The 25,855-nt window shown below is 35.5% G+C and overlaps 1 protein-coding gene and 1 long non-coding RNA gene across 5 annotated transcripts in view; one reads left to right on the forward strand and one right to left on the reverse strand.

The window, feature by feature from the left end:
* Positions 1-25,855, forward strand: part of LOC126914152 (EGFR adapter protein-like) — a 278,807-nt gene that overhangs the window by 34,153 nt on the left and 218,799 nt on the right. The gene's annotated exons all lie outside the window — the stretch shown is intronic.
* LOC126914171 (uncharacterized) lies at positions 4,163-7,648 on the reverse strand. Its single transcript, XR_007709596.1, has 2 exons — positions 7,355-7,648; positions 4,163-5,944 (listed from the first exon to the last, which is right to left on the reverse strand). It is a non-coding gene; the product is annotated as an uncharacterized LOC126914171 (long non-coding RNA).

Raw genomic sequence — 25,855 nt, forward strand, 5'->3', positions numbered from 1 at the left:
GTGCAGGGATGGGTTGGTGTTTTGCAGAAGATAATAAAGCGTATTCTGCCCCTTCCCATTCTCCAGTTTCCTCCCTGTTCCCTGCGAAAACGATACGCGGTTCCTGCCATAAAAATCTTTCTGTAGGAAGCTACGCAGGACCGTACGCGTCATTTCTGAGTGCACTCTAATTATTCACGCACGACGAATCATATCCAGCGAAATAAAAGAATGTTGAATGTTTTCATCCACTTTTGGAGAAACCATTTTTCGATATCACTAGGCTCCCTCGATTAGCATAAGCCTTCGGAGCTACTTCTCCTTCTGCCCAATTTTTTTTCTTTAGGATTGTTTATATTGTCCACATTAATCGGAATGTCTAATCTAACATTTTGTTCACTTTTCCAGTTACGTTGAAAGATGTAAAGCTCCCCTTGTTTCTTATATCTTTCAGTAAACGTACGTATATTATACAGATTGTTGGGAGACGAGGAGTAAATGTTTCAAATTGAGCAAAGGAAAACCCAGGACAGCGCGAAAGAACGACGAAACTTCAATTTACTCGGACATTTAGAAATTACAGTTAGGACGAATAGGACTTGCAACTAAGGATGACAGTGTGAAGAACGAAATACGTACTTTAAAATTGTCTAGAATATGCACGTAAGCCCGATTTCAGTTTTTGCTGAATTTTCCGCGATGTTCTTTGTTTTCAAACGCTGAATCAGATTTCATAATTATCTTGATGCTTTTTTCACGAATTACACAATGAAAAAGCATTGTGACCCGCGGAATAAATATGTTTGCAGATCGCGTCTGCAAATGGACCGCTGGGATTTTAATTAAAATTAGATGCAACGAAAGCAAACGAAACTTAATTTCATTATCAGTGATTTAATTAATACATATTCCATGGGACGAAATAATTTTCTGGCACATTCCACACAACTTTGTATTTATCATAACGAATGTCATTACGCTTTGTCTTTCACCGGAACAAAGGCAATCGTGAAGGTTTTCATGCGAAAAAGCAATTACGTTTGTTTCGTAACTAAATTTTTCACAAAAAATTTTATAGCTTTTCCAGTAGAAATTAATTCCAGACATACATACGTACAGCCTTCTTTTTTCCATTGGTTTGTCTACTTTTGAGCAATCCCAATGTGAGCAATTTTTCTTCCGATGTCTGGGCAAAGTACTTTATCGTAGCCGGCATTTATGAGCAATAAAACACACAGCGACAATTCGCGTTCGATTATTTGGTCGTTTCCATATCGTCAGTCCGCGTTCTCGACTCATCTTTCTCTAGTTAGTTGGAACGTGGCGTTTAATCTGTTCGTGTTTCTCTTTCTTCCAACCGTGCTCTTCTTTCGCGAAACTGATCGAAGCGGCAGAATCGGGATCCGATTCAAATAAACGAAACTCGATTATTATCGGCCGGATTCCGTGGATATCACGAGTATCAATATTTGCTCGGACGAAATAAAATCGTGTTTGCTAAATTTTAAATGATGCCTGAATGATAAAAATGCAAAGCGAGAAACGATCGAAGCCAACTGCACGCGTATTGGGATACAAATTTGACGAGCTAACCTGAAACGCGAAGGCCACGATTAAAGTATCCGCTATACCTATTGTATCCGTGAGATTGCTGATATTTGTTTACCTTTGCTTGATGTTATTCTGTTTTTGTCTGGACGGTACGTGCTTGCATTAATAACGCAGTACATCGGCTATTTAGCATTGTTCGTTTTGCATTGCACATTGAGCACGATTAAAGAAGTATCGAAAGAAAATTGTACATAACGAGATATCTGGTTGCGATGATTGGTGCAAAGAATTTACATGCTACGTCGTACCATATAAAATGAATGTTTTGTTAAGGATGGGAATAAAAACAAGATCTTTTATTTAAGCAGTCGAAGACTGACGTTGCGTTGACGCAGCGTTTTATTTATTATCTTTTCTCGGTTGATTTATATTATTGAATTTTGGATTCTAGCATTGATTATGAAAAATAATCCCAAGGATTTGCTTGATACTTTTCTCCTCAGTTTCTCTCATTTAGATCCTATAAATTTCATAAAAGGAAGCGCTATATTATTTTCATACACAATATAGATAGCAATAACGAAATGGAAATGAGAGCATCAACTCGTCTTTGATCGTTTGAAATGAATTTTATCGATAAAACTTCTAACGAGATTAAAAAAATGTTATATGAATGACTTGAAAACCAAAATCGTTCGATTTCGCGTATTAACAGGAATTCTTTTGCACCTTCGTTAAACCGAAGGAATTCTCCATGGATAGAAAATCATAATTGTATATAAATGTAAATAAGAAAAGATAATTCGAAAGCTATAATAATTATTAATGTGCTTTTTTCTTTCCTATTCAAATCAAATCTCAAAAATTGTATTCGAAGAGATTTCATGAAATTCGTTTCGTATCCCATATTGCTTTGGAATGCTTTCGTGTTAGGTATTGACTGACAATAAACTGGTTTCCAATATGTTTTCGTTTTATCATCGATTACGTGATACGCTGGCCATAAAGTTGCAATCTGTGCCAAATGAAAATTCCTGCTGGAAATAGAAAGGGGTTTAATTCGTGTCTATATCCTGGAATTCGAATTAAATTGAGAACATTTAGCTGAAGCGCAGCAAAAAAAATGACGGTGTAGATTAACGAGGATTCATTTGTCGAGGTGAAAACGATCCTGGGAACAATTTCATCCGTCCCTTTAACCGGGACAAATTTCGAGTGTCGCGGGAAGGTTGTCAAAGCCACCTGCTGTAATTGCCAATTACATTGGCCGCTTTCACCGCCTGTCAAATGACAGTCTGCATTTTTCGCAATGTATCCAGCTGTTGCACGCTTTGCGAATCCACGATTATCCCAGATTAGAAGCCACATTAAAAGAACGTGTGTTAAGTTATTATAATTACGTCAACTTGCAATATAAACAAATTATGCACGAAATAAATTCTATAATCCTCGACACGTACAGATGAATCGAACGTCCTATTAAGATTTTCCTACCCAAGTTGAAATATTGTTGTTACAGCATGAATTAATTGGACATGATGGCGTTGTGTCGCGCGAAATTGGCTCCAAGAAGAATCCGGTCTCGTTCTTGGAATCTAAAATCAAATCGATGGTCCAGTACTACGGAGGAATGTAATTCGATCGAGAGAAAAATCCAATAAACACATTCCTCGGTGGCGCGGCATATTAGCATAAAACGACTTTCTTCTTTTCAGCCTTCTGTCTGTGTTCCTGTGAATACGAATATTTCTGTTCGGTTGGATCATAAAAGAAACTGATTTATATTTGATGTTCTCGTCATTCAACATCGGAATATATTTACAATATCAAGCGATAGGGAAAAAATGTATAAATTAATACAAAACGTTTTTTAAATAATTGCATTCACATGTAAATCATAAGTTTACCATTTTTGTTCAATTAAGATGGTATCGTGGATACATAATTCCTACATTTTTGAGTGAAATGGATAATGTGGTAGTTAATTTCGAAGATAAAATCTGTTTATTGGAATACCAGTTTCTTACGTCTAACGTTTCAAGGTTTTCGAAATAAAGTATTTCTCGCCATCCTGTAATCTACTAAAAGGCTTTTGTAAAATATAAATACAAATTATAAAGGTTCACATAAAGCTATTAATTATTATATAACGCAATAGATATATAAAAATTACTTTAGATATCATTGTTTCCCTTTAAATTATGAGAATGTAACGTAATAGCGTTATTTCGACGAAATATAGATCGCATTTTTAATTGATATAACATTTTGTCATAGCGTAACGAGCGATATTTCTGTAGCTAACAAAAAATATCATAACGCAATCGATGACGAACGACTGCAAACTATGAAAGTTCATGTTACAAATTGCGGTTCGTTTCTTTGGTGAATGGGTCATTCGAATAAATTAATCGAAATAATTTTCTGAGCTGTCACGCCTGTATCGTACATCGTGGGGCAAAAAATGGCGATATACGAGTGGAAATTTATCATAACGTCCAATAGTATAGAAAGTGCCGACTTCTTTCTATCGATTGAGATAAATGAGGCAGTTTGTCAACACAAAAAGCTTTCCTCGTAAGCATTGTATCCTAGTAAATGCGTGACGATAATTTCATGATTTCACATGTGATTTTCACGTAGTCATAATATACGGTGCAAATATCAGGCTATCTATCAAACAAAACTATTTTATTATTTTACGAATGAATTTGAAGGCTCGTATTATTTAATACTGATAAAAATCACAAATGAGCAATACGACGACTGGAATATTTTAGAATTCATTTGCATGAAGTAGTATAAGAAACCGATTTCTAAAAACACGCATAATTTCCGTTAAAATATCGGTAGCTATGTAGTAAAATATCAGCAGTTACGTCCTTATATTTCATATATAGCAAATTTTATATATTCTTATATTTTTAATATTTTAAATCGAGATTTTTAATTTGAAACGAAAAATATTACAAACAAATACTATGAATTGTTTCCATCGTAAAAAACCACATCGATACAAGATGAATATGATTACAAGCTCAATAAAGATGAAACGCTTCTCGTTTTATTAAACTTAACTTACTATAATTATAAGTGCGTTACGTTAATTATTCATGTTTGATTGATAAATGATATTGAACAAAGTATTCGTGCAACGTTAAAGTAAGCAGAATGAAATCAACTGATGATGATAATCGGCTCTCAATATTCTCAGATATTATTTAATTAAATAATTGAGTCGAATAAAGCAACAAATATGAAAATGTTGATTTATGTCTCGAAAAATACGTTATTCTGAATTATAATATACGACGTTATTAAATGAGTAACGCCTCATTCGGATACATTGCAGCTATTCTGAATGGTAATACCTCTACAAAATGATTTGTTCCTGCAGACACTGTCTAAAATAATATTCTATCGATACAGCGAATACATTCGTAACAATGCACAACCGTTCCCCCGAGAAGTTATCAATCTCTCTATCGATTCACATCCGCGCGAGCGTTCATATTCTGAACAGAGGTTCTCGTTACCAGTACATGACGCGACGCACAATTGGAAATATTCCTGGATGTCATTTCTCAGGCAATACATTAAGTTTCAAAGGCATCAGGCGATCTCGCGAAGTCTAGGCAGAATCCTGCTCCCTAAACGCTAGCATACAGGCTAATCACCAGAGTGGCAAGTCGACGTGCATCTCTGATGAGATTCTCCTCTTTGGACTAGCACGAAGGACAACCTGTCGCGCAGGAAACTTCCGGGGGAGGCTTATGGCTCCTTTGTGCAAGACGTGGTGCAATTACACGCAATTGCTGGAGCTGTCATTTTCCAGTCCCCACCCCTTGCTCTTCTCGTTCATCTATCCCATTCCTCCGCCCTCTCCTCTTTATTCTCTGCTCTCTGTTTCCCTATACTCATCTGAAAAGATCCTTTGTAGGCGTTTTTATTGCCGTAAACCCACGTATCCTTTCTTCTCTCTCTCTCTCTCTCTCTCTCTCTCCCGACTTTCTCTCCGTCTTTTTACTCGTCGGTGTCGAATTCATCCGGTTTTTTCCCTCCACCCCCGCCTCTTCATCTTGGAGATCTTCCGGAGGAGCGTCCCCGTAGATCAGAAGTTGAATCCTCGTCCGTCCTCATCGCTTCAATGCGATCCTTTTAATGGCATTACGCGTTTACGGCGCAGTAAGCTCTTTACTACGCTGCTCGCGGACCAACGTAGACGAGATTTAATGCAACACGCTCGATTTATGACTTCCTGAACGCGTACACGAGCTTCTGGCAAGACAACTTCCTGATCGTCTGCTCGTTGGATTATCCATGGAAAAGTTGGCCTTTTTGCATTGTCACGTGGATGGTAGACGTGGCTCGCGGTGCGCCGCTGATGGGTTACTCAGAGATGCATCGATGTTACCTGGGGAAAGTTTCTTGTTAAAAAGTTTTCTTGTTAGTGCTTTTCTTACTCTAAGTCTCCCATGTGGCTCCGCTCTGCGTCACGTTATTATTCATTTACACTTTCGTTCTTTTCAATTCCATTCTGTCTCTTATTACGTTTATTTTACATTATCACGATGACTCTTCGAACTGATGACGAATGGCTCGTGGTATATACGAGTTTCGCAGAAGACAGTTATAGATACCATGGATGTCTTGTGAAGTCAGTGTCTGTTTTTTAAATAAGATTACCGAAGCGATCGAAGTAACTTTACTATTCTTTTACGATAAGTTATTTTATCTTCGAAGGAATATTCAGAGAAGCATCTGGTTCATAGTACACGCTATTTTCATCGTTGGTTCATAACTTTCCGCTCTACACCTGGACATTGTTACTGTACGTACAATGACGTACATACGTATGAACTATATTATTCCCAGCGCATCATCCATATTTACCTAGCATGTACAGAGGAATAACAGAATATATTTGCTGTAGAACAAAACATATTCCTATTTACGGAACGCATATATTATTATTCCTATTTTACTTTCTATTTATATTGTACAAAGACAATTTAAGATATTTATGCATCATGTTATAGAAGATCAAATATAAATATTGCTTACATTGCAATTGAATAAATAATTAAATTTCATATGGTTATATCGATACTTTATATCCTAATATGAGCAATTTTCTCAAATTATTAAAAATTCTATGACAATGGATAACAGATAAACTGCAGATAATTCTATTTCTCATAGTCTTACGATACTTGAGAAAATAATCTCTTGCCTAAAGCGACTTTAACAATAGTATTAAATATTATATTTAATATAATTAAATACTACCCATGTATAATCAATTACTTAAATAATTAGTCGGATATAAGTATTTATAAAGATTACGTTATTATAAATAAAGTAATTAAATTAATCCGATATAGGATAATCAAATAGAATTTCTGTATTACACATATTTAGAAATTTCTAAGTCAAATATACAATTTCTATAGTCTATCCATTAAAAGTCGATTATCTTCCATTCTTTCGTTTATACGATATCGATTCATCGTTCTTAAACTTTAGCTATCGTGAAAAGCTAGAAGTTGATAGAACTCTGCGACGGCTTATCGGCGTCACGTGTTCATCTCGGTAACGAATTCGTCGAAGAATCACGAAGTCAATTTTACCTCGAATCGGCGATTTTCCGCCTAACTTCCGGCGCTTCCGTGCTCCGTTTTTCTCCGCTAGCGGCATCGTTTCCCGTGTCGAGGAAACATTAGAACTGATCGTCGTCCACTTTGATTTCGTAAATGCCGAGATCGGAATTCTAATCCGGCCGGCAGCAGCACAGCAGAAACGATGAAAATAAAAATCGACGTACCGTTTGACCAGCTCGCCGGATTCGAATTTCCATTGTTCGCGAAACCATTGAGGAATCGTTGAAAGTCGGAGAAACGGGGCCAGCCAGTCAGCCAGACACAGATGCAGCTTCGTAGACAGGTTTCCCAATGGCAGACAGTCGCGATCCTCGTCGTGGTCGTCGTGGTCGTCGTTTGCCGTCGTTGACGACGTCGTCTGTGGCCGGTGATATAGGTCGACCGTACCATGTAGCGAGGTGGCTGTTCTCATTAAACACCTCCAGGCTGCGTTCAATGAGCGCGGAGATTGCCATCTTTTGCACACCCACTGTCGAGTCTACTCCTCCTCTTCCAATTTTCCCTCCCTCCAGGAGTCCTCCATGAACCTCTCTTGCAGTCTTTCAGTATCTTCATTAGCGTGACTACGTAGTTGCACGCTGTTCCGTGGACGTACACGTGTTTCGACGCTACTTCAACCGTATCCACATTACCGTCTTCACATTTTTGCTTATGTACCATTGTTCACCTTGCTCTTCGTATATCTGCCTCCGCAAGTTTTTTGGCGCTTCTCCGTCCGTTCACCTTGGCGACGTTGTTTCAGAGGAGCTCCGGAGGGTAATCTTGTGTTACCAGTTTCGCGTATCGATCATTATAACTTTTATTTTTGGGCAATAAACACGTTAAATCTCGACAAATACGTGCACCAACCGTGCAGTTTATTCTGTGAAATAAACGCAATATGTGCTTTATTTTTCAAAGTAATTGATACTTCGATTTCATTTCATTTAGGTAATTGGTGTAGGGAAAAAATTTAATATACCGTTTTTTACATATATATGTGTACGAATGAGTATGCAGATGTACCTTGTTAATAAATATTAGAACTAAAAATTAGATAAACTTAAATAATCGATATTATTGAAACCTCTGAGAATTATTATCTCATAATACGTTATTTATATTGTTACAGTACTGGAAAAATATACAAATGAAATCGCAAATGGTAAATTTACGAATAAAACTTTACGTGATAATACATAAATTGTTGCCTGTTTAAAATTCCCTTTGTAATTTGCATACACGTATTTTGTTCGTTGTAATTGTAATAATGTTCGATTTAATCGCCTTGCTATATACTTATTTATTTAACGATATTGCACGAATCGTAAGGAAAATAACAACCGTTATGTTTTCATTTCTTTATAATGTTCGTTGTTAAAATTGGACTACGTAGACATCTATAATACATCATAAACAAGAAATATAAATTGAGAAGCGAGAGAAATTGTTCACACATTTCAGAAATATAATGACAACATTTAAGACGAAATAGTTTGACTTTGTAGGTATAAAAGATCATGCATTTTTCAATTCTTACTTCCAGCTGAGTAGCTTTTAATCACTAATGAGTTTAGAATCATAGATTTTTCCAACTTGTAGCTTAGAAATGAAGCAATACGAAGGCGAAGAAGTTCTCAAATACGTAAGAGTATAGTTTCGATAATTATTAGGAACGTCAGTTTTCTTATTACACATCTGCTTAGAAAATATCAATTTTAATATAGATATATTCGTAAACGATAAAATCATTCCAGAACCTACAATTTTGCAGTGACTTACATCTTACGAAAAATTAACCGTATTCTAAGTACATGTACGAAAAGTAAACCTGTTATTTCGGATGAAACATTTTTATTTCTCTAGTTTCGATTAATCTTTGTACAAAGGGCTACTTTCCATCTACTTGACGAACCACGATTTTCCTACGTACAATGAGCATGTATTTACTACCTATACATACATAGTTAACACGTTTAGGGCGGAGTCGATAAATATCGAGAAGGAGGGAACACTTCAGTGACGACGACGATACACGCATCGTCATTACTTTTTTAATAATATCACTCGACGATCTAGCGCGTGTCCTAGTCATTTCCCTAAGGAAAATCAAGTAAACAAGATTTTTCTACATTTTTTCATCGCAAAAGATAGAGATCGTAGAACGTTTGCTCGTTGATCGTCTTGAACACACGCATACACGAAGGATTTGTAAAATAGATTTTCTAAATGAAAAATCAATCCTGAAACATTCTGCGGTTTTGATTTATTCCTACTCATAAGAACTCACCTTTTGCTCGTTTACGCACTTAAGTCCATCGTATCCTGTATTTCTACGTTCTCGAAGTTTCTCGTAAATTTATATACATTCGGAGAGAATCTTTCCCGTTTTCCTCTCGTTTGATACGTTATACACATCCCTATACGTACACCTCATAGATGGTCCACGTATGTTTCGACAGCGTTTCAGAGGCATCCGCGCGCATCGACACATATCCGAGCAATCTCGCACATTTGGAAGGAGTGGTGCGTACAGTGTCGCACACCTGCACAAGCATCCCCGAACGAAGTCGCATCTATGCGATCTCCAAGCACGGTTTAAGACGGCAGTCTGCCGGTGCCCTGGCATTCCCGCGGGTCGTTGAACTTCGTGATCATGTTGGAAGCCTGTGTGCGAATATCTCCTCCCTTCCGTCTTCCTTTCTTCAACGAACACGAATCCCAGCCGTGTGTATCTGTACACAACGCGGCCATAAGAAGATCGAAAATGCATGCCGAGGGAGCGGCGCGGCGCGGCGTGTCGGTATCAAGAGATGCAGATGTCGGTGTTTTAGCGCTTAGGAGCGCCCCACGAAGGGTACCGTAGGATTTCAAGCTATATGACACCTTATGCTCGTTTTACGAGCCGAGCTGATTTAAGAAGTTACTTTCTTGCATAACCACCGATTACCTTCCTGCTCTTTACAGCCGTTTGACCTGCCACTTTGATAACAGCGTCGATTAACCGGCCAACTTAGACCGGTAATTAACGTTCGAATCGATTTCTCGATAATTCGGACGATTAAATCGATTCAACCGGTACAATTGATGAATTTTCTGGTTTTAGTCGATTTTTCCCGTTCACGTTGGCCCCGCCGTAAGAGACTCGACACACCGTTAAAACATCTGTTTGCGCACGCCTTTGTATCGTACGTTTTATCTCCGATCGTGAAAGCAGATACTTCATTGTTTCATGCATCCGTTCCATGTAACGTTAATACGAGAAGTTTATGAGCTGTATCAATGTCGCACATACCGCGTTACTGTGGAATGTAAAAGTAAATTCTCTTCCAAACGCAAGGTTGCAAACGCGTGTCAGAACAATGGCCGACAGCGAGTTAATTGCGAAATTGTAATTTGTTTTCTTTCTGAAGAAGGAAGTTTTACGACTCGTGTTGTCAGCTTATTCTTGAATGCCTGAAATAAAAAATTTATTACAAGTTACAGGCGTTCGCTAGGCTTTACTCTTACCGTGATGAAATTAACGTGCATCGTGGAATTAAAATACGGAAAAGAATAGGCTCATAGCGTGTAGTATAACACGTGGTCCTTTGGAATTACGCGCAGAACATTTATTTGCAGCAGAAGGTTTTCGCTATAGGTATTCAATTATTCAAGTGGTTCCAGTTACGTGTTTTACCCTGTGTAACGGAATCTCTCCTTAAAGAATACAGGATACTTTATCGAAAAGCGTTAAATGCTGAGTTAAAAGTACCACCAAAATTATTTCTACACCAAATTATAAAAATGACGTAACCATACGCCGATGTGCTTATGGTTGCGAAATGTTCGATAGACTTATATTGTTAAGATAATGAGACCGAACGTTTAACAAGATAGTTTAACCGCGTACAAGTAATTAACATGTTCAACCGGGTGTTCCTTAAACGGCACTACCACCCTGTAATGACACACCAGTTTTACCCTGATTGTTATACTTGGAAACACATTTTCGTGACTACGTAGGTGTAAATCAATGATCGTGATCCACGGAGGGTAAAAGCTTCGGCGTCGTTTTTTTTTCTGTTTCAACTGGAAGGAAACGTTTAGAATGACTGTCTCTGAATGGTTTCTGACTTCACTGTTGAGTTGTCGAGCGTGTAACGATCCCTGTAATGATCAGTCGAGTTGATGATGCATTTAGTTCCCGGAAATCAATCTCGATTCGAGCAAGATTGAAACTGGATTTTGTCTCCACTTCTCTCTCGCTCTCTCTCTCTCTCTCTCTCTCTTTTATTATTGTCTGATCGAAACGTTTTTATATGCACGAATAAATAAATTGAAAAAAGGAATCGATCGGAGCGAGCTTTTCAATGCTTTTACCAGTGATACAGTGTATCATAGTCCATTTTGTGTCGCACGCTATCGAAATGCTCATGGTCAAAAGAGCAGAAATGTTCTAAAAGAATATAATTTAAACGTAAACGAGCTGCAATGAATGTAAAATTTAAATTGTTTAATTCTTGAATCAAATGGTAAAGATTCCTCTAAAACGAGAAAAAGATTGCTATGATTTATTCAAACATGGATATTAAAGAATCCAACAAGTACATCGCCGATCTCTCGCTGGATCACGGACTGTATTGCTGATTTCAATATCTAAACTATCTGTGATATTTGTGATAAATAATTAAAATTTTAATTGCCTATTTTAATTGCATTCTATTTATTACTAACAATTTTATGGATTAATCTTGTTGCTACGAGCTCACCACTTTTGTTTCTATGCTTTTATTCGAGTACTTTTGTTTTCAGAATGCAACAATTACGGAATTGTTACGGAATTACTTTTTCTTCATTGTTTATATACGGCAGAGTATTTAACGTTTTACTATAAACACAGGAAATGCTTTTATACGGTGACAAGCGAACATATAACGTTGATACAACAAAATCATTGACGAGTGGAGTGTAAACATTACTTTCAATTTTCAGTTTAAACGACTATCCTACGTTCAACATATAAATCTTAACTGGCCAAAATCCAACCTCGTATCCATCGTATAGAATAGAATACGCTGCAGACAGGAATAAAAAGAACAAAGGAACAAAATAACAAACTTGCGTGATAATTTAATCTTTGATATCTAATAGACGTGGTTTTCCAATAGATATCAAGATATTTGTTATTACCTTTTTTTAACGCTCTCGCATTGACGTTCCTAGCGTTGACATAGGAAGTCTTTTCGATTTGTCGCGGAGGAAATTGCAGCTTTACACGATTTCCTCAACGGAACAAGTTATTCGAGCGATCGCTCTAACTCCTTGCTGGCGAAATTCAAACGGAATCGCTACTTTTTGGAACATATTCCTCGTGATTTCCCGGCACACACGTCACACGAATATGGCGTCGATCGAATGGCAATACGAAACGGCTTATCTCCTCTGTCGCTCTTTTTATTACCCTCTCGGGTTCACTTTCACGGAGGATCCCGACAGCCAGGCTGAGGATAGACTCTCGCTCTGCGACTAGTCCCCCTCTTTTTTATTCAACCTGCTGTTATTTCACCGTTTACGAGTTGCCTCGGTTTGCAAGATGCAAAAATCTCCCGTCGGGTTTCTTGATCCGGATTAACGTGGAAAGCAGCTAACGGTATCAAACGTTTTTACACGAGACGAGACTTCGGTTATTTCGTCGTAACGTCGACGAGAACGAGCAGCATCGCGACGCCCGTCGTCTTTTGCTTAGTGACGCGGAATAGCGTCTATCTCGATGAAACCTTCTCCGAATTTTTGCTCTACCTCTCACATTGTACTCGCCTTGTCGCGAAGCTTAATAATCTTTTTTCGAGTCGTAGATGCTTCCCTTGCGAGTAAGGAATTTCTCTGTCTTTCCGACGGAAAAAATTCGAAAAGAAAGAAAGCCATATCGATTTACCGACGCCTTTATTGAGTTAAACAATTCTGAATTCTGTGTTACGTTCCTCTCGTTGTTTCAGACCCGATCGTATTGCTTGTTCGTAACAGGTTTCTCAGGTTTGAGGATAGAATCTTTGTCGATACATATGATGTTCCATTTCCAATACGTTTGTCGGAAATTATTAAATGTTCTTTTACTTGTCGAAACAAGAGCGAGATTAGGACTGTAGCAGGGTTAAGACGAGGGTATATAGTAATTAATATTATAAATAATTTTGAGTTTCATAATATCGCAAACGATTGAAATTATCGTCATAGGTAAAATACGTTTAAAATAAAATACTTTTAGTACAAATGATTTTGTCCATACGTAACTCTTCATATTCATTAAATAATAAAATCAGCATTCAAAATAAACGTTATGGGGTTGAAAACATTTTTCGGTGAATGAATATACTTTTCATTTTTACATATCTATGTGTATGTTAATGTAGGGTTTCTTCTGCTTAAAAAAATTTATTCTTACGCAATAATTATTGCGAAATTGTTAATTTAATTCAAAAGAAATATTACAAAATGTAAAACTAAAAATGTGAATGTACAATACAAATATCATAATGACTGTAGAAGCGAATATGGTGCGATTACGATGTATATAGAAATAATTGACATTTCAACATCGCGATGAGAAATTTTCTGTACAATCATGCCAGTTGCTATGCGTAGAGTATATAATCAAACATTTTTTCAACATTTACCTTACTACTGCAAACATGTCAGGCCTTTCAATAAACATTTTCTTATAAACCGAGTGAAAGCAACGAACAGTGATTAATAAAGTGATATTCAAGGTTTTTGCATTACGGACATAACTTGCCAATGAAGAGTCACTGCAGTAGGAAAAGAAACTCGAGATGAAGGAAGAAGTAGAAGCTGACGCGGATGAAACGTAGAAGAGCGTATATTAACGAGATGAGAAAGTGGATTACGGCAGTTAGGAAAAACGACGAAAATTCGTTGGTGAGTTGGAGATGCCGAGGTAAAACGGGATTGCCGGAGTGTAGCTAAGAAATAAGATGATTCTTCAACTGTTCGTTTATATTCACCGGTTCGGTTATATTCCCTGTAGAGACGAAATAAACTAACAGCAAGCCAAATACAATATATATCTATATACATACACGCATACTATAGATAGAAAATGTTGGTATCGTTGCAGGCACGCGAAGATAAAATATCAGAGTTTCTGCATTCAATTTTATACTTTATCATTTTTATGTTTAATATTCTGATGATCATATTACAAAGTTACGCAAGGTATTTTCTAACGTAAATGAGGGTAATACAAACTGTTTTCTAGTTCGTATTTTATTATAAACCGTTACGTATAACGTCCTAAGAGAGGCAAAAGTACCATCTTTGATATAAAAAATAGACGACGAAATACAGATGAGAAACACCAGCAATTAAAAAGAAATTAAAATTATTTCGTTTGTAGTCTATGTTTATATATATATATATAAGTGCATATTGAAATGACTGCACTTGAAGGAAACGAAACATTTAACTTCTACTCTTGAAACACGAGCAATCGAGTGTTTTGCTTATTGAGCTCGATATTCGTTCGTTTATTGTCACATTAACTTTTAGTATCGTTTATTTATCATTCAGGAAAGATGTTAAGAATGAAATCTGTTATGTTTGAGTAGATAATATTTATCTATTCGCTCAATTTCTAATTTTTAGTATTTCAATCTTTTTTAATATCTCCTTAACTACTATGGAGTATACGTGAAACGTCTCCTATGAACCATCATATTTCACATTAATGGTTGATAAGAAAACATCATTCAACAGGGAATAACTGTTTAGTTATCTTGGCTACTATTCAAGTACAGCATAAATTTACATGCTGGCAGGGAGAAATGTATATGAAAAGTGAAGAAATGTACAGCAGTATCGAGTTGGGAACGATAAAAAAGAAAAAGAAGGAAAGAGAACGAAACTGAAAACTGGAACGTGAAAGTTAATACATGTGTTTTACGTAGTATGTGACACTATTCTTCCATGAAACTTCTAGGAACATCGATTCGTACTTCTGAAAGAACTTCTTTACTATTTTATTTAAAAACTCCATTCCTTCCAAACATGGTATAACTTTCATACAAATGTATTTTTAAAGTTTATCGAATATCAGTGCATTGTATCGTGTTTAATTTTAAATTTACAGATGTACTCTAAATATTGGATGTTGCTTGTAAATTAAAGGGAATGCTTGAAGCGCGAAGATTCTGTACGTTGTGCGATACACGTACACGTATATAGCGTGTATAATCAATAAATAGCGAATGTTTATGAAAATTCACGTTTTTGTGAACGCAACTAAAGAAACGAGATTCAATTAGAAATTTGTTTCACCTTCTAAATATAACGTCGAGTACTTTACGCTTTGTGTACGGAGTATGAGAACTTCCAATACTTTTTACGCTTTCACGTATTGTATACGTTTCTCTCTCTATACATTTTGTTCATTTAAATTTTATTTAAATATTATTAATTTATTCTATGACAATTCTGTTAAAGATCTTATAGTGTAAAATTACATTGTGTCTTTAAACATATGAAAAAAAGAAAAAATAAGGAAAAATAATATCAAACAACTCATAAAACATATGTTTAGAGAAAATTGCCAAAAAAGTTCTACTACAAGCATATGCCATGTAGCTACAGTTATATAAAACCGTCCAATGACTAAGTTTTGTTACTGCATGCGATATTTTTGCATCTTAATAGATGCTTATCCATTTATAGTTATGATAGCTTATTTATATAAAACAATATTATCAAGCTGACTATTTAATAATCGTCGTTAATTTTCATAATCATAAAACGCATGCTACGCTCTTCAAATTGGATATGCAAATCTAACCCGATTTATATTTTATAGAATATCGAGAATATTTTATAGAATATCGCATGAACTGAGCTTATCCGATACAAAGTTCATATTTGCATTAACGATGCATGCAGTTTACATTGTTGAAAGCCAATAAGTTAAACATCGTATCAGTGTGAAAGCCGTAAATATACGTACGCTTAAAACTGTACGAGATATGAACCCATATATTTCAAAATTATACGTTTACGATATTCGATGATTCTTTCTCCTAAAGATTATACAGTTTTTCATGTACGTGTAGTCTTTTCTCGATGTAATCCAAAGGTACATACTCAGTTCGCATTATTAAGTATACGATCGAATTCCTATTATTAAATATATCTACGCAATTATTAAACAAAAGTAATGCACAAACACAATCTTTTTCAAGCGAACTTTTTTTTAAACAATTTATGACTCCGACGATTAAAATGTAGATGATAGCAGAATTATTCAGCCATATAAAACTGCGATAAAACGGCGATTTTGGTAGAAGAAGACACAGATAGAACTTAACGTGAAATCACACAAAACCTTCGCGTCGTAGACCCGCAATAGCCTGAGCGTGGCAGTTAAACTGGCGGATAAGACGCGTTAAGAGGAATTAGAGTCGATGTGATACACCGTAAATCGAGCGTACGAGGGTCGAGACAAAGTTGCCGGAAAAGGAAAGTGAAAGGGCCCCGTAAAGAGAGCTGACCTCTTAGATTCAGGCTGTTCGCGTTCCCGGGGCTGTCTTTACTAGCTACAATAAAGAATAGCCCTGCAATATTGCTCCTCGTCATTGGAATTCATATATTCTCGTGAAAGACCCTCCTCCATATTAGAGTCCTAAATTCTCGAGAGGATACTTTGCTGCTGAGGCTTCTCTGCCAGAGTATATTATACTGGACTCCTGGAAACTCTTTAATTAGTAAAAGAGGATGAAATGGGGAAAGATAGAAAAAGAAGGGGAAAAAAGAGTGACGAGGGGAAACGAAATTATTAGTGTACACACGGAATGCACGGGTTCGTCGGTAAAAATCTGAATTAGGTCCAATTACGCGCGTTTTGCTTGATGGTTGGATAATGGATCGTTAGGTAGATTGGTTAAATAGTCGCGGATGGCCACCAAATCGATTTCATTTGCCGCGGAAAAGTTTCCGCCGATGCGATGCAACCATTTCTACACCGCACTCAGTGTAATTAACATGGATGTATTGGGATTTGTGTGAGCTGGATAATGTGGCACATTGCAACAGCCGATTTCCGAATATTCTGAATGCTACTAAATGCGTGTGCTATACTACGTGTATGTCATACATTGAGGCTACACATTGTTCGCGTGACACAAATATTCAGTATACGTAAATGTGAAGTTTGTAACGATAGTTTGCACTAAATATTCTCTTCCATTTTAGCTAAATATGCAGCAGAATTTCGTCTCGATTGCCGGAGCCATTATCAATTTTCTCAATAATTAAATAACTGGTGTTGATTGAATACAAAACTGTTATATTATTTATTCGATTATTTTATTTATTTTACGTAACGGATATTTATCCTCCGCTTTTAATGATTAACCATCATTACGGTAATTTTCCAAATTGCAAATTCTATTTAATAAATATTTTAAACGATAGGAATTGTAATTTACGTCGATAGTAATTATAAGTAAATCAATTATAATGCCATATGTATAATAACAGATACTTATTGCAAATAATAATACAAGAATAATAATAAAATCAGAAATATTTAAAAGTCGTTAATATAAAGCACTTAAAAATGTTTCGCAACAGTCGCTCGTTATTTTACTACACAGCTACTCGAAATGCGTTCATTTTGAAACACTCCGTAATTGTTCTCCCCATCAACGTGACATTCACGATAAAATTCCTGTTCGTACGATGATCGATCATTAAACCTTTTATTATTGTGACAAACATATGTTATGTATACATAATTGTACAATGGTTATAAAAACATCTTGTATCGTATCATTCGACATTTCTAAACACATATGTATGGGTACATAAAAAGAAAAACAAAAGAACAGGGAACCACTCTACAATCTATTTATTTTTTTTTTTTTTTTTATTTTGGTATCGTTAGTTTGAGATCTCAAGGAATATATTAATTGTTAAAAATATACGAACATAATAAATACATATAATTACATGAAAACAATTATAATATATAGATAAAAAAAAAAGAATCGTTATTAATATACGTATGCTATACTTTCAAAATATTCATCATTTCATGGCCAACATTAAAAAAAGAGATATAAATCAGAAATCTAATTGGTGTTTTATAGAAATCACTTAGAAAAACATTTAGATAATATCGAGATGAATCGGACAAAAGTTTCGACTAACGTTTATAACGTTTCGGTATTGCAATTCCCTCGAGGACAAAGGCAAGTGGAAAACACTGGCATTTTTAGAGAAATGTCGGAGCTTCCAGGCTGCCGTGTCCGACCTCGTTGTTCATTGCGAGCGAGCTCGAGTACCACCGGATATTTACAGTCTGCAGTCTACTCGCTGTTCCTACTTTAATATCCTGTCATTGCCTCTGACAAACGTGAAAGGAGGAACAGGAGATGAGCGGAGGACAACGAAATAGATAGAAAGCGAAAAAAGGAGTTTGTTTAGATAGCTCGAAAATCGCTCGATTGCGAACTTCTGCTAAAACTATGCTGTATTCTCAACGATTGATCTTGTCTGCCTTGCGACTCTTCTCCGTGTTACGCGTTTCTAGGACGTGAAACGTTGTTATTTTACGTACCTGTTGATATCGAAAGCAGCGTTAGTATTTTCAGTGTTGTGAAAATAATCCAAGTACACGGACGATAAAGTAGTCTGTCAGTTTCATTTGCCATGGTTTGGATATATCGTACGATTTGTTAAAATAACATTTCCGTATGTCAACAACTGAGCATGTGTTTGATATTTCAATAAACTTTGTTGGTAACAAAGTTATGGATGCATTTAAGTCATTTTTTCTACCAAGAGACAAAGTCTGAGATTTTTCGAACGAAAAATTTGATACTTGCTTAGTATACTTAATATACTTTTATTGCTTTTTATTTGAAACATTATTTGAAGCTCCAAATAAATATTTCTTGGAGCTAGTTTGATAGAACGTGGATACGAACATACGAATAACCTGCGAATTCGATATAAATTTAAATTGATTAAATTCCTACATATTGTACTATTCTACCTACATAATATATGAAGACCACATAGAAAAGATATAGCAAGTCCATCTTTCTTTATTTTCTGACTTTACGACACTTGGTGATTAAAAGGATTGTATCTGAATATAAAATAGTCGAAGAAGGCAATAAATTGGCAAATTCAAAGATGTAAGATTTTTATAGGCAGACGATAAATCTATAATGTTTTGTAAGGTGCGAATAATATTATTTTAGCTGTTAGTTTAACTTTATTAATCTGCGTACCGTTGTGTGCGCGTGCACGTACGCATAACTGCATTGTGCAGAACAAATTGTAAAATGGGAAGATTGAAAATTTAAAAATATTTTAACTTATCGTTATAATCTATTAGCATTTGAATAAGTAGACTATAGCGAATATTACTTACAATTTATATTTTTCTGATAGCGAAAACATATGGAACGAGAATGTAACAAGTTTAATCGCTTTCATGACGTATGAAAGTTACACGAACGTACATATACATAACTGGTATTCGAATAATCGATTGGCCAACAGGTGTTTCAATCATCGATAACCCCATCGATACCATCGATAACTTTCAAACATCGATACATTTTTCTTCGACCGTTTCGAAATGTACTTGACAGTTGAAAGAAATTGCACAATCAACTTCTCGAAATTATTACCAACGTCGCAAACAAATACATATACATATACAAGAACGTACTTGCATAATTTCCAATCATTCGATTCACTTTTTTTTCCATCTGGGCGTTTTTATAGTTTTCTTAAAACCACGACATAAAGCCGGACACAGGTGTTAAAATTCTCTTTGATGAATACATAATCGCAGATTATGGCGACAAGAATCGCTTTCGTTTTAAGCTCTTCGATTTATAAGCAAAAGGACAAGCGACAAAGAAGCAGACTTTGCATAAAATTGATGACATAAAACGTTGAATAATTTTTGCGAAATTTTTATAAAATCAGTTTAACTTGCATGTATTTGTTATCCATAAAGATTAATTGCAAATCTGGTGGCGTATTTGAGGTGTATACCAAACTAGATAAAGATCGAACAAGGTCCTTGCACGCATTCATTTTGCGAATGTTCCCCATGCACGAGATTATGCGATGATACTCGGGTAAAACAAGTCGCTTTTTATTCATGCTCGTATCATGTTACTAAATCTAGAAATGCGCGTATACACATGAGCGTAGAAATTGACGAACATTACGAAAACATCATTGAAGAAAATACGAATATGAAAAACGCGTTTCAATTGTAATTTTCACTGAAGTTCGTTACTCTTCGCGTGGAAAGTAAGCAGCAGATACAATGAAACATCTTATTAAAAAGGATATAATCAAACTTTTTCTTCAAAATATAGCTGTTTCTAACGGTTAAAATTAATCATTGATGATCAGTTAACCAAATTTTGTAACTTCATTTATTCGTACCTCTCAAAGTTAACTTTCAAGAAGCTATATTTTCAATATTTGTCGTGGTATAAACTGACTATGGATCCGATTCTCAATATTATCCTTGTCAATTTAAATCAGTGGCAATATCGTATTGTAAAGAAGTCGTAAGAAAAAGGAGTTTTAATTTGTTAATTATTACACTCGAATTTTTGTATTCTACTTCTATCTTCCTGCATTGATTATGCAAACGCTTGATGAACACAGCTCTGATTACGCAGTTCATTTCATGAATGAAGAAATTATTAAATTATAGATGCAGAACCTTAACCACACGGTTATGTATATGCTACAAGTTTTCTCAACAGTACGATATTGCTCCTACGCATTCGCATTTAAATCTCTACGATCAAGATATTATCGTTCATCTGCATGCGTCTCATTGCATGCAGACAAATATATAAAAATACCATTCTCATTTGCGAATCGGTATACGTAAGCCGCGATACCAATGCAAAGAAGAAAGAACGGAGGAAAGAAATAGAAATGGATACAATACGGAGTGATAGATACGTATGCGTAAATAAGCACACGATACACACCTGTGTGTGTGAATTCGCGAGGCGTACACAAACAAACACAGCGTCCGTGTGTGGAGATACGAGAGGAGCCATCAGAAGGTCCTAGAGGAAGGCCGAAGGTCTTACTCGCAGAATAGAGATCGGGACGCGATGTCTGTGTCCGCTGTCTCTGTCCGTCTCGATGCTGGTCTTCTCGTTCTTCTACTCCGCTGCTGGACACGAGCCCATCCTTTGAAAGTATCTCCAAGTATCCTGAATATTACGGTGAAACTCGCTCGTCTTCGGTGTAGCTTTCTTCCCCTCGCTCGCGTACTCGCTTTTCTTCCGGGATTCTTACTTTCCTGTCGAGGGATGGACTTCGGTCTGTGACGAGAAACTTGGGCATAATGTTATTCAGAATAGTTGCGATGAAAGTCAAAGAGATCGTGGAATATTTGGCCAAATGTAGTTTCGATAAAAATGATTAGACGATAAGCGTTTCTCGTGGTTATTGGAAACGTTATTGATACCTCGTTGTAGAGAAGCCGTTATTTATGATAGCGAGGTTTTGTCGCCCCGATTGCTTTCAGATGGGCATTTTGTCATGCAGATTCGTCCGTTAGGAAATCTACACGTGCTATTTATGGGCCACGTTATTCGACGAATTCTTACGTACGATGCTGTAAAATTGATATTGAGCGATGTTGAAGGTTTACGATTCAAAATGAAGAAGAAGAAATGAAGAATGAAATGAAGAAATGTAAGTTGGTTCCTTCGTTGTTCCGTAGATTTGCTTTATCTTATTATTCGACAGATTTAATAGAATTATAAATTTGAATTGATTATTTTGATTTCATTTATTAATTGACCCATTATATATATATATATCAGTACGATAGTTATTATTATCATTTTTTGTTATTTGTCTTTTACCTAGAGATACGCATTCTAAGTTCATTAACGGTAATTATTTACATCAAGGCGAATACCTCGCCAATTTTCATGAGGTTGAAATATATTGTCAAGGTCGTCATTCCGAACAACTTTTCTCTATAAATGTTGCCGCAGTTCGGCCTTCGTTTCCGAGATATTCGCAAAAGACTTCAATCAACTTTAGTTTCCATTATACTTAATTCCCGCATACAGATGGCCGCTTTTTCTATATAACTCAAATTAAACTTAACTGGTTAGTTCCAGTTATCTTTAATATAAATGAAAAAAGATAAATCAATGGATTATAGGTTGGGTTAGATTAATATCCGGCCAAGCGTCGCGTCGTGAGGCGACTAGTCATGCTACCATAACTTTATTTTTATTTCATTTTTATTTTTACAGGTATATCGTAAATTTGATTACCAAGATTTACATACGAATTATTATTTATATGTGCTATCAAACATACTTTCGTGTATAATTCAGAAACTCAATCGTTACGTTGCGTGTAGGGCAAACGTACACATTCTGTGTACGTCATTTTGATGACTCGAAGAGCAAAACGAAGCGCAACATTCCATGTATCAATAGATACATCGAAGATTATTTTACTCTAGCATTGCCTAATGGCAACCTGATACTCCTCAGAATGAAGGACGTAACCAATTACTTTTTCTTTTTTACTTCTCACAATGTTAAAAATGGTTGTATCTTTCTTTGAGATTGGTATACATATAAACACGTGGTCACCAACGCCAGAATAAAGCGTAGTCACAATCCAAGTTCTGTTGAAGATTTCGTGAATATCTCAAAAACTGAGTCTCAGCTACGGTAACATATCTGGGGAAAAGTTGTCCAGAATGATAAGTTATTTCAAGGTGATCAAAGTCGGCGAGGTGTGCATTGATGTAAATAATAACACCATTTACTATTAGCAATTTATATACATAAATATGTATGTGAAGTACTCTGTGTGTTTACAAAAATAAGGATCAAAAGTAAATAGAGAAAGATATGGAAGAAAATAGGAAGAAGATATGGAAGGCTGAAGCCTAGCAATATACAATTTATGTTTGTACTATGTTAGAATAATACGTATATAATTATCACTATAAGACTACGTGATAAATATAATATAAAGTCGAATACAGCTAGTAAGAAACATGTACGATGTTAAATCATTGGAAAGTTAAGTTATGTTATTAGTATGGTAATGTTCGCACGCGAAGTTTAAGAAATAAGCATGGATTAAGGCCGTGTATTTTATTTGAGTTTAAATAGTAAATAATATCTCGTAGTAATGTGAATTTCTTGTTGAAATCACGCGATACATTAGCCACACCTTCCTCTTTCTTCAACTAAGTAAAACAGTTTGAATTATGGTGGTATTATATAACTCAGCGTATGGAAGACCAGCAGACGTTCGTTTTAACGTAATCATAGAAAATGTAGCCGTTTTATCTGGGATTTAGTATTCCGTCTCCATCAAACGGCGGCTCGACGGCAGCTTTGAGAAAAATCGTGGAAACGTTTACACGTCCGGTCTTCCGAAAAATCATTCTGTGAATCGGGATGTGTGTAGCTCAGTGAACGGAAACGTTTGACTCACGGAGTTGCTGTATTCAAAGAGCGCTGTTTTTCCAGCGTTTCGTAAAAGCAGTTAATCTCGTAATCGTCTTTTATTTATATCAATTTATATATATATACATCGGTGTTTCGCGTGTCTTGATTAAACTTTTGCATAAATTAACGAAATCGGATATTACAACGAAAAGCAAGATGAAACATAAAGTATCATGTATTATAGGTACATTTATAGTTACACAGTTATGTACATTTATATTATATACATAAATATCGTTAAAGTTTATCTAATGTTGAGTTAATAAAGCTAATTCGATATAAATTCAATAGAAATCTTCACACATGTAGATAAGTGCAATTAATTTTGAATTTGTTTGCGAGGTTGTTTATCAGATTCCATATGGTCTTATTGATAAACAAAGTGGATTGACTAAAATCCACGTATAGTAAATATAGTAACATAACTGAGTAATATAATTTTATCCTTAATTATATTTAGATGAAAAAATATGCAATTTATAGCGTTTTTGTAAAGAACTAGTGCGTAAGAAATGATAAATAAAGAAAAATATTGAATATGTTCAATGGAAAAAAAAGAAGAATTATAGTCGATAACAGCAAAATTATGTGTTTCCAAAGCTGTGCTCAGGTATGTAGAATACCTATATGAGTTGGATAAACTGTTCAAAATTATACGTACGAATCCACTTGATCGTTTAATGTCCTGCAATGCCATAAGAATGTTAAAGATTTACGAAATATCGTAGCTCTTTACGTTTCTGCATAAATCGTGAATGTTTGCTTGATTTTTAATCTAATTACCTATGTATGTGTCATATTATCGTACTCGAACGTAAAATGTGAAGACGTATACTAAATAAAATCGTTTAAAGTTCTCAAATCCTTTAAAATTATAAAACACGTATAAAATGGCATTTAGATAATTTTTTAATTTCAATAATTGCATACCTGATCAAATAATTGTAAATTAAATATTTTAAAAAATGGACATTTAATGGAAAAAAATTATAATTCCATAAATTCGTGCGTATCTTCATCTATAATAAAATTATTAAATATATAAAATATAATATAATATAATAGAAAAAGAAAAAGATACGAATTAAAGCACGTTTCAATCTATAATGTATTTTGCAATATTAACCATAGAATCAGCAATATAGTTTCTTAGTATATCTTTATATTAAGAATATTAAAGATTTACATAGTACCTTATGAATTACATGTTTTTAACAACAGTGCAGAGAAATGAGTATGGACTGGTGGATTAACCTGACGTTATTATGGAAAATGTATAAAATGTAATTATATTTACCTCTATAAGCACAGCAAATATTAGCAAGAAATATTCATTATTGATTTTTTCGAACATAACAGTTTCATAACGATATAACGTTCCGGTGGTTCTTGAAAAACTGAAGCGCACCTTTGGCAGCGCAAACTGTGGCAAACAGTCCACTTTCATTTCCGAGCTAATGTAAATTATAAATTCGTGTGTCTCATCGTGGGTGGCTACGGTAAACGCAAACGAAGTACGAGCGTTCTTTGCATTTTTATTCAGCCGGTGCTCAAGGCCAACTTGTATTTTTCCTACAAGCATGCTCGGGGAGAGCGATTTCATCGAAGAAAAAAGGGAGAGAATCAAGAGGAGAGGAAGAGAAATGAAAGGCGGGTAAGGAAAGAGAAAGCAAGATTTTTGTCTTCTTGTTTCCTCCGGCTTTCCTCTCGGATGACGCAAATTATTCGGTAAAAATGCATTTATGACCTTGGTCAGGCATTAATTTTCTATTTCGTCGGGGTTCTATGTCATCTTACGCGCGTGTGCCTGGCGCGTAATTTCCAGGACAGTCTGCATACAAGCAAACAAGGATACACTTAAGACGCTGTTAATACGTGCATAGCTCAACACTCTCCATTAAAATGAGAAAAGCCCAGCCGACCGTTATTACGAAGGGCTATTATATCAGATTTTTAATTCCTCAAGTTTATCTCCGAGAAACTTTATTATAATTACCTCAAATTATTCTCGCGACTGCCTTCGGCTTCTGTAATGTATCGCGCGAGTTCTTTTTCATTTTTCCTCGTGCGCATTCTTTTTAGGGTACTTTCCACAAGCATTTCAACATAATCGTTGGCATCAAAACTGCTGGCTTAATAACGTTC

The sequence above is a fragment of the Bombus affinis genome, chromosome 3, assembly GCF_024516045.1.
Source record: "Bombus affinis isolate iyBomAffi1 chromosome 3, iyBomAffi1.2, whole genome shotgun sequence".
Taxonomy (NCBI): domain Eukaryota; kingdom Metazoa; phylum Arthropoda; class Insecta; order Hymenoptera; family Apidae; genus Bombus; species Bombus affinis.